Source organism: Hibiscus syriacus, unplaced genomic scaffold (assembly GCF_006381635.1).
Source record: "Hibiscus syriacus cultivar Baekdansim isolate YM2019G1 unplaced genomic scaffold, ASM638163v2 tig00111835_pilon, whole genome shotgun sequence".
NCBI classification, from domain to species: Eukaryota; Viridiplantae; Streptophyta; class Magnoliopsida; order Malvales; family Malvaceae; genus Hibiscus; species Hibiscus syriacus.
Genome location: NW_024063193.1, coordinates 1147765 through 1157839, shown reverse-complemented (window position 1 = coordinate 1157839; position 10075 = coordinate 1147765). Strand labels below are relative to the sequence as shown.

Below are 10075 nucleotides of genomic sequence, written 5' to 3'. Positions count from 1 at the left end.
CAGTTCAAGGGTGCTAATCCTTCCTTGACCGTAACCGACTCCTAAACCCGACACATTTCTGGTAAAACACATCAAGTAGGATGATGTTCGATCTACCTAAATATTTTTAAAGTGATCGGTGGTGACTCTAACCTAATCAATTTAAGTCGAAGCCCAATTTCGAACTCAATCGAAAGACGGTCGCGACAATAAGCAAAAATACTCAATGGAGCTAAATGTGTTATGTCGGAACCGAATTCAACCCCAATTAAAAAGGAAAACATCCCTATACATACAAACTCTTCGCTATAAAACTCGATATCCCCAAGCTTAAGCTGGAGGTCACGGATACTTGACCATTGAAAAGATTGGTCAGAGTGTTGGCGATGAATATAAGGTACCCAACACATAATCCAGCTTGAGAGAGAATAATAAGAACATCGACAACAAACCTGTCAATCCATCATTAAACAAAATTAGTTCCTCATTGGAAGATTATTAAAACTGGTTCCCACTTCCCAGGTGAATAAGGCATAGATCAACCAGAATTCAGTGGTTCATTTTTAGTTTTCACGGTTGAAAGAGGAACCAATAAATAGAAATCCATACAAGTCATTTGTGTTTCTTAATCATAAGATTAGCCAAATTAATCACAATTTCCACAAGAACACAGTATAAAGCCTCGGCTCAAGCAAGAACAAGAAAGCAGAAACTTCAGTGATCTACCAAACAACAGCCTAAGATGCCAACAGGAACTTACTTTTAGTACCTAAACCCAATTTAATAATCAATTTAGTGTGTCACATCTAAAAAAAATTTTACCCCAAAAGCAAAACAATCCAAAAGCTAGACAGAATCGAGAAAACGTAGCCAAAACATGAACGAACCTGCCGAAGGTGCCGCAAACTGTGTAACCCAGATCGCCAAAAGAAGAAATCTTGGCAAAACCATTTTCAAAAGACTCGAGCTTCCAACGATTGCGAATCTAAAGCATCATACAGTAGGTGGTCAAGCCGGTGACGGAAAAAAGCAAGAGCAGACCCATGACCCATCCGATCCTCTTGAAGGCGTAAGGCAAACCCAAAACCCCATCGCCAACTATGGCTATCAAAACATTGGCAAAAGTCTTGGATTTCGACGACAAAGGCTTCCTTTACCGATATGAGGCATGTCTTCTCTCGGTAAAGGAGATTTGAATAAAATGCGTTGGAGTCGTTACCGATCATTCATTTTAAAAATAGGTTGATCATATATCTTTATTTTTTACCTAATCTACATCTTATCAAAGATATATCGGATTCGGGAGTCGATTACAGTCAAGGAATTATTAGCACCCTTAAACAGCCCTTTCGGTACTACATAATTTCTAGTTGACTTTAATTAAGAAAGTTAAAAGTTTAAATTAAAAGCTAAAATAACGATCCAAAACTTACCTTTGATTAGTTGAAATAATCTTAAAAGATAAAAATATTAAAAGGAAAAAAGTAAAAATGAATAAAATAAAAAATAAATAAAATAAAGCAAAAGAAATAAAGAAATAAAAAAATAAAAAAAAATAAAATAAAAAAGTAAAAATAAATAAGATAAAGAAAATAAAGTCAATAAAGACAATATATATATATATAAATGCAAGACAAAAAATAAATAATAAATTAAAAATAAAATAAAATAAAATAAAAAATAAATGAATAAATAATATATGCATATAAAATGTTAAGTGAAAATAATATATTATATATATATATATATATATATATATATATATATTATATATATAATATATATTATATATATATATTAACTATAATATAAATAAGAAAAAAATAATTTAAAAAAAAACTTACCCTACTATCATTAATGCACCGAAAGGAGGAAAAAAGAATAGAATTGGGTTAGAGAGAGGGGACAAGAAGAAAATAGGGGGCATAGGAAATAACAAAAAGTAAAGTTGGGTGAAATGGATATATAATATAGTATTTAATAAGAAAAAAAAAGATAAAAACATAAAAAATAAATAGTAAAAAACGAAAAAAACTAATATATATATAAATATAATATAATAAAATACTATAAAAGTAATAATAATAAGTAAATAAAAAACAAAAAGAAAAGAATAATAGAAAAATAAATAGAAAATTATAATTAATATATATATATATAATAACAAGGGTTAATTTAGAAGAAAATCAAAACTAAAAGGGAAATTGGTGCAAAAGTCAAATTCAGGGGTAAAATAAAAGTTTAAAAAGCGGGGGACTAAAACCATAATTTCTCCCTTTAGTTTCAAAAACACGCTGGTTAGAGAGCCCATGGGTCGGGTCAATTGGGGCTCCATGGGTCGGGTATAAAACCCAACTCTCATAAACACATTTCATTATTTCACTCTTTGCCAAAACGAATCAAACAAAGGGGTTTTAAAATCTTTGCATTGTTCTTCAAGAACGAAGAACAACCACCGTGAAACTCAATTTCCGGTGGCGCGACTGACGACAAAACTGATTTTTTTTGCTTTTCCTAAAGATATCCTCCTCCCTACCATGAAAAACCAAACCTTTTTGAAAAACTAGCTTCGGGGAGGGCTAGATCTGAGTTCGAAACTCTCAAACCCTCCCCTCATTCATCGATCGATTTGAGGTTGTTCCAAGTTAAAAAAAAAACAACACAAGGGATGCATGAAAACGATCTAATGCAAGGTAACAAAAAATGGTAACTTTATTCGAAACTTACTTTCGTAAATTACAAATTTTTTGCTCTTGGTTTCCTTGTAATTTCTCTCGGTGATCTCTCGTATTTCTTTATGTGTAATACTTGCGCCTAAATCGTGTTGATTACATATAATTTTTAGGAAAAAGAAATCCTATTTTTGGTCTATTTTGAGTCCTACTCGAACTCTAACACTTGTTGTGGCACGTTTTTTGTTTGGTTGTGGATGAGTCCCATTTACCCACACTGTTGATGGCCGAAAAAATCGAAGGTGGACTCAGGTTGGAGACGACTGCGCGACGCTGTGGAGATGCGGTTGAAACACTAGAAACCCTAATATTCTCTAGGATTTCCTATCGGGTCGGACACAAGTGGATCCGGGTCTATTCGGGTAGCAGGTCATAGCTCGAGTTGTTTCACTTTGGGCCATTCCTGGGCCGCGTTTAAGGGTCACTGTTGGGCTACCAATTTTGGGGTGAATTTAATTTGTATTTGGGCCATGTAAAAAAAATAAATGTAAACATTATTATATAATATAATTTGTAGTTATATAATATAACAATATTAATCGGTCGAAATTTAGTGTCTTCAGTTACCCCTCTTTGCTCATTATCGTGTAATGAGAATAGAACAAATATTAAAAGACATAAATTTTGTCTATATCAAATGACTCTCTCGTCGTGAGGTCGAGTTGAACTGGAAAATTCTGAGCACGATATCTTTCGTCGGGAAGTTGAAATTAAACTCAAAGCTTTAGCAAGTAGCTCCTGGATCGTCTTCTAGCCCAAGATACTTCGTTGTGAAGTTGAAACTTGACCTGAAGACTTCGGTGTTCTTGTGTTACAAATGACTCATTTATCGTGAAGTTGGGTTAATCTTTTGGGATTTGTTGTGAAGTTGAAATCATGGATGGCTCATTCGTCGTGAAGTTGAGATTTAAATTGGATATCCTTCGTCGTAAAGTTGAAATCCAATCTTGTGTAAGTTGCGTTGTTTCGAGTCCAATATCCTTTTCCGTGAAGTTGAAATTGACTATGAATGGAACTGGAAAACTCATTCGCTGTGAAGTTGAGCTTTGAATTAGATATCCTTCGTCGTGAAGTTGAGATCCAATCTAGAGTTATATGCTGCTTGTGGGCATGATATCTTTCGTCGTGAAGTTGAAATCGTGGATGACCCCTTCGTTGTGAAGTTGATCCTTGAATTAGATATCATTCGTTGTGAAGTTGAAATCCAATCTAAAGTAAGTTGGTTGTGGGTACGATATCCTTCGTCGTGAAGTTGAAATCGTGGATGACCCCTTCGTTGTGAAGTTGAGCCTTGAATTAGATATCCTTCTTTGTGAAGTGGAAATCCAATCTTGAGTAAGTTGGTTGTGGGAACGATATCCTTCATCGTGAAGTTGAAATCGTGGATGTCCCATTCGTTGTGAAGTTGAGCCTTGAATTGGATATCCTTCGTCGTGAAGTTGAAATCCAATCTAAATATGAATGTTGCTGGTGGGCACGATATTCTTCGTCGTGAAGTTGAAATCGTGGATGACCCTTTCGTTGTGAAGTTGAGCCTTGAATTAGATATCCTTCATCGTGAAGTTGAAATTCAAGTGTTGTTTCACCAAATTGGCTTTGAGTTGGATATCCTTCATCGTGAAGTTGAAATCCAATCTTGAGTAAATTGTGTCACTTCGAGTCCAATATCATTCACTGTGAAGTTGAAATTGACTCTAGCTAGAACTTGTAGAGTTATGCATATATATGATGTTATGGATGCAATGCTCTTATGTGTGCCTAAAATGCATATGTGAAATATGTTGTTTTGGGCTCTGGAGAGAGATCTTGATCTTCGGTTGCCTATCTTGTTGACTCTTGATTCTGGAATCTTGAATGTCTGAATGTTGAAATCTGATGTGCATATTTTATTTTTGATCCTTGATTTGGGAAATGCTTCTCAACCATCTCAAGTGTAGTGCATGAGTCTTGATTGACTTCCGAGTAACTATACTTTTCAACAAATCTTTGTATAGTAATATGCGACTATCTTTTGCAGAAGTAAATAAATCATTAGGTTTAAGTTCAATCCAAAATGATCAAAAGCAATTGATTTAGAGAAAATATTGTCTTTATTCATAAGGAAAAAATAATAAATAATACATGACAAACATTTTTGGCAATGAATACATAATCAAGTGCGAATGGATGTGTTAGATCTTGATAATGTGAGCGCCTCTGAACTGATAAACCATTAGGTGACTTTGAACGCAACCTTTTTCAAGGGATTTTTTAAAATGCGACAACGTTCAGGAGAGTGCAACATTTCTCTGACTCTTTAAGTATGTAGAAGTTTTAGTTGACGGGATGTTTCCACTGTCTGGATTTCTTGAATCAATATCCAAATCATCCTTTCAGGTTTTCAACTTGAACCCATCCTTGGTTGCAAGAATCCCTTTGTGGGTTTTCATCTTGAACCGCCTTATTTTTCTTTCTATTCTCTTTTTTCAATTTAGGGCGCCATTTCGGGTTTTCACCCTAAACATTTTTCTCTTTTTTTGTTCTTTTCTTTTTTCTTTTTCTTCTTCGACTTAAGACACCTTCTCGGGTTTTCATCTTAAGCGAAGTATTTCTTGACTGCATCTGAATTGGTGGGATGTGGCAGTTCCGGTTCGTCCATTTTAGCCAGGAAAAGGGCTCCTCCGGAAAAGGCCTTTTTCACGACATAAGGTCCTTCCCAATTTGGCATCCATTTTCCTCTGAAATCTTTCTAGATTGGCCAAATTCTTTTTAGCACCAGATCTCCTTCACGGAATATTCTCGGGAGCACCTTCTTGTCATGTGCTCGAATCATTCGTTTCTGATAGATTTGACCGTGATGAATGACTTTCAATCTCTTTTTATCTATCAGGTTCAGCTGATCATATCGGGATTGCATCTATTCTGCATCATCCAGTTTGACTTCTGTCAAGACCCCGAGTGACAGAATCTCTACTTCAATGGGAAGCACTGCTTTCATTCCATAAGTTAGTGAAAATGGAGTTACCCCAGTCGAGGTTCGTACCGAGGTTCGGTAAGCGAACAAAGTAAAAGATAATTTCTCATGCCAGTCCTTGTAGGTCTTAGTCATTTTCTCCACTATCTTTTTTATGTTTTTGTTTTCTACCTCTACTGCTCCATTCATATGGTCTGTAAGCAGTAGAATTATGCCGCTTTATGTTGAATTACTCACAAGAAGCATCCATCATTTTGTTGTTCAAGTTTGTAGCATTGTCGGTAATGATCCTTTACGTCATGACATGAAGTGGAAGAGGTGGAACATTTATTTTATCTCCGTAAATCTGACACTTATGACATCTTCTGGTGTAGTTGATGCAATCACTTTCTAGTGTAGACAAAAAATATCCACATTTCATTATTTGCCTTGACATCATATGTCCATTCGCATGTATCCACATACTCCATCATGTACTTCCTCCACTATCATCTTTGCCTCTTCTGAATCGACACACCTTAACAGAACTTGATCATGGCTTTTCTTGTACAAGACCTCCTTTTCAAGGATGTATCCAGCCGCCATCATTCTAATGGTTCTTTTATCAGTTTCGGTGGCTTCCTCTAGATAACTCTGATTCTTGATGTATTATAGAATGTCATGGTACCAAGGCTTAGTGTCTTTCACTTCCTTAATTTGGTAATAATTAGCCGGGTACTCATACGATTGTATGTCAACTGACATCATTTTAGACTCCTCGCCAGCATTGAATACGACTGCCAAGGTAGCTACAGCATTTGAAATTTGATTTTCTTCTCTAGGCACATAGTGGAAGGTGACTTCATCGAATTTTTCGAGCAGATCCAATTTTAGTTTCTGGTATTCTACCAGCTTTACATCCTTGGTTTCCCATTCTCCACGGAGTTGATAGATTACTAAGGCTGAATCTCTATATACCCGCAAGGTCTTTATATCTTGCCCCATTGCAGCTCGAATTCCCTAAACACAAGCCTCATATTCTGCCATGTTGTTGGTGCAATCAAAATTCAGTCTGCTAGTGAATGGGTATTGATTACCTTCTGGAGAGATCAATATAGTCCCGATGCCATATCCTAATGCATTTGATGGACCATCGAAATGCATTCTCTAGGAACAGTCGGTAGAAGTACTTGCTTCTTATAAGCATATGGCCATCAAGTCTTTGTCTGGGAAATCAAAGTCCAATGGATGGTAATCTTCATCCGTTCTGCTAGCCAAAAAATCCGATATGACACTTCCCTTTATGGCTTTCTGGCTCACATACTCGATGTCAAATTCAGACAATATCATCTGTCATTGGGCTAACCTTCCAGATAGAGCAGGAACACCCATCATGTACTTTAGTGGATCTAACTTGGAAATCAGCCAAGTGGTGTAATACATCATATATTTTCTGAGTCTTTTTGTAGCCCAGACTAGAGCACAACAAACTTTTTCGATGAGAGGATATCTGACATCGCAATCGGTGAACTTCTTACTCAAATAGTATATGGCTCTTTCATTCATTCCGGACTCATCGTGTTGACCCATGACACACCCCATTGAATTCTTGAATATAGATAGATACAAGAATAGAGGCTTTTCCAGGATAGGGGACATCAAGATAGGAGTGTGAGACAAATACTCCTTTACTTTTTCGAATGCAATTTGACTTTTCTCATCCCATGCTTCGGGGTTATTCTGTTAGAGAAGACGAAAAATTGGGTAATATTTTTCGATCAACTGAGATATGAACCGTTCTATGTAGTTAAATCTGCCCAGAAAACCTCGAACCTCTTTTTGTTTTCTCATAGGAGGTAGATTCTGGATAGCCTTAACTTTATCGGGATCGACCTCGATGCCTTTCCTGCTGACCATGAAGCCTAATAGCTTTTCGGATATTACGCCGAAGGTGCACTTGCTAGGATTCAGTCGCAGCTAGAACTTTCTCAATCTTTGGAAGAGCTTTCTCAGATTCTCGACATGTTCATTCTCGGTTTATGCCTTGACAATCATGTCGTCGACATAAACCTCGATTTCTCTGTGCATCATGTCATGGAATAAGGCCACCATAGCTCTATGATATGTTGCCCCAACATTCTTTAATCCGAAGGGCATCACTTTATAGTAGAAAGTTCCCCACATTGTGACAAACGTGGTCTTTTCCATGTCTTCAGGATGCATGTTGATCTGATTATACCCCGAAAATCCATTCATGAATGAGAAGAATGCATTCCCTATTGTATTTTCCACCAAAGTATCTATGTGTTGCAGAGAAAAGTTATCTTTGGGACTCACCTTGTTAAGGTCACAGTAATCGACACATATGCATACTTTCCCATCTTTCTTCGAAACCAACACTATGTTAGCCACCCACTCCAGATACTTAGCTACTTAGAGGAAACCAGCATCGAATTGCTTCTTGGCTTCCTCTTTGATTTTAAGGAGCATCTCAGGTCGCATCCTTCTCAGTTTTTGCTGCACGAGTTTGCATTCTGGTTTGATAGGCAGTTTGTGAACTACCATGTCTGTGTCTAACCCTGGCATGTCTTGATATGACCATACAAATACATCTTTGTACTCTTGAAGTAAGACTATCAAGTTTTGTCTTGCTTCAGCTAAAAGAGTTATGCTGATTTTAACCTCCTTTCTATCCTCTTTAGTGCCCAGATTCAAGATGTCGATCCTCTCCTCATATGGCAGTATTTGTTTTTATTCTCTTTCTATCATTCTCAACAATTCGGTAGGTAAGTTGCACTCCTCTTCATTGTCGCATTCATCAAATTCCCCAAGATAAATGGCCGATTCAAAATCCACCTCCAGATTAGGATCATCAGTGCTTGCATTATCGTTATCTGGGACCTGAAGGAAAAGAGAAATGTGTATACGTGAGAGGAAAATATCCCACACGGAACAATCAAGATTTAAATTCAAAAGAAAATGAAATGGAATACTGAAATGAAGAAAAGCGAAAAAATAATTGAATTCAAAAGAAATGAAACAAGAAAATTGTTTGCCATGAAAAAAGAAAAAATGCATCCTTTATTGAAATTAAACAACAACGTTCATCCACCCTTATAAAAGATTACCTATTGCCCCGGGTATAGGCAAATAGGAATAGATCGAATATTACTCTGAAAGACTCTTGTAAACCATATGTAGTTCTTCCACGGACCAGTTGCTAGGCACAAACCCAGGTGGTAGAGGGTAGATTTTGAATCTATCCTTATCTTTAACATTTCCCGCGCTCACGACATTGATACTCAGATCTTCTAGAGCTACTTCTAAATCTGATGGGGTAGTCTCAAACACATAACCACCTGACTTGAATGTATTGTAAAGAGGCGAGAATGTCATGGGCTCCCATTGAAGCTCACTTTCAGTTAACCTGGCTAGTCTTCTTTCCTGGTTCTTTTGGATTTCATTTCTCTTTTCATGATGACTGGGCTGAAAACCAAGCCCAAACTGATCGAATTTTGAAATAGAAAGGACTAGATTAATCATTCCTTGCAATAACTTCCTAAACCCTCTTCTGATTTTGGCACCTCTTCCCAAAGTCTACCTGATCACCATTCTGGTACACTTGGAAAGTCAGAGTTTAGGAATCATTCCTCCTTCTACCACGAATATGGCATTCACAAACTCTAGGGAACAGAATGAACACTTTACCGCTTCCTTATCTACCTCGATATACGAAGCATCCGTGGTCACACTTATCATGATATCTTCTTCGGTGTTTATAATCACTAGGGTTCTATCGATAACAAACTTGACCTTTTAATGTGGTGTGGATGATACTACACCAGCTTGATGAATCCAATACCTTCCCAAAAGACAGTTGTAGGAAGGCATGGTATCCATCACTAGAAACTCAACATTGTAGGTGGTCGGTCCGATGGTTAACGTCACCTCGATCTTGCCAATTACCTCTCTTTTGGTCCCATCAAATGCTCGGACCACGTTCTGGCATGTTCTCATATGTGATGTATCTATTGGTAGCCTGTTCAATATAACCAAAGGTATCACGTTCAGGGTAGAGCCGTTGTCGATTAAAATAATTGGTAAAGCGTGCCCCTTACAATAGATAGTGATGTGTAATACCTTTGTTCGGCCTCTCCCTCTGGATTGAATCTCATCATCTAAAAATGAGATGAGATTATCAGCTTGAATATTATTTACCAGTCGGTCCATCTTGCTGATTGGTATGTTTTATGGCACGAATGTCTGATTCAAGACTTTCAGCAGTGCCTCCGAGTTCAATAGTAGTGTCAACATTGAAGTACGCATCGGTAAGCTATGTAGTTGTTCCACAATGTTGTATTTGCTATGCTTCAGAAATTTGAGGAACCCTTTGGCTTCATCCTCCTTTACAAGATTGTTGATAGTCAACACG

The 10075-nt window shown here is 37.0% G+C and overlaps 1 pseudogene; it reads right to left on the bottom strand.

The window, feature by feature from the left end:
* Positions 1–230: 230 nt before the first annotated feature.
* LOC120171708 lies at positions 231–9186 on the bottom strand (annotated as a pseudogene).
* Between the last annotated feature and the right edge of the window lie 889 nt (positions 9187–10075).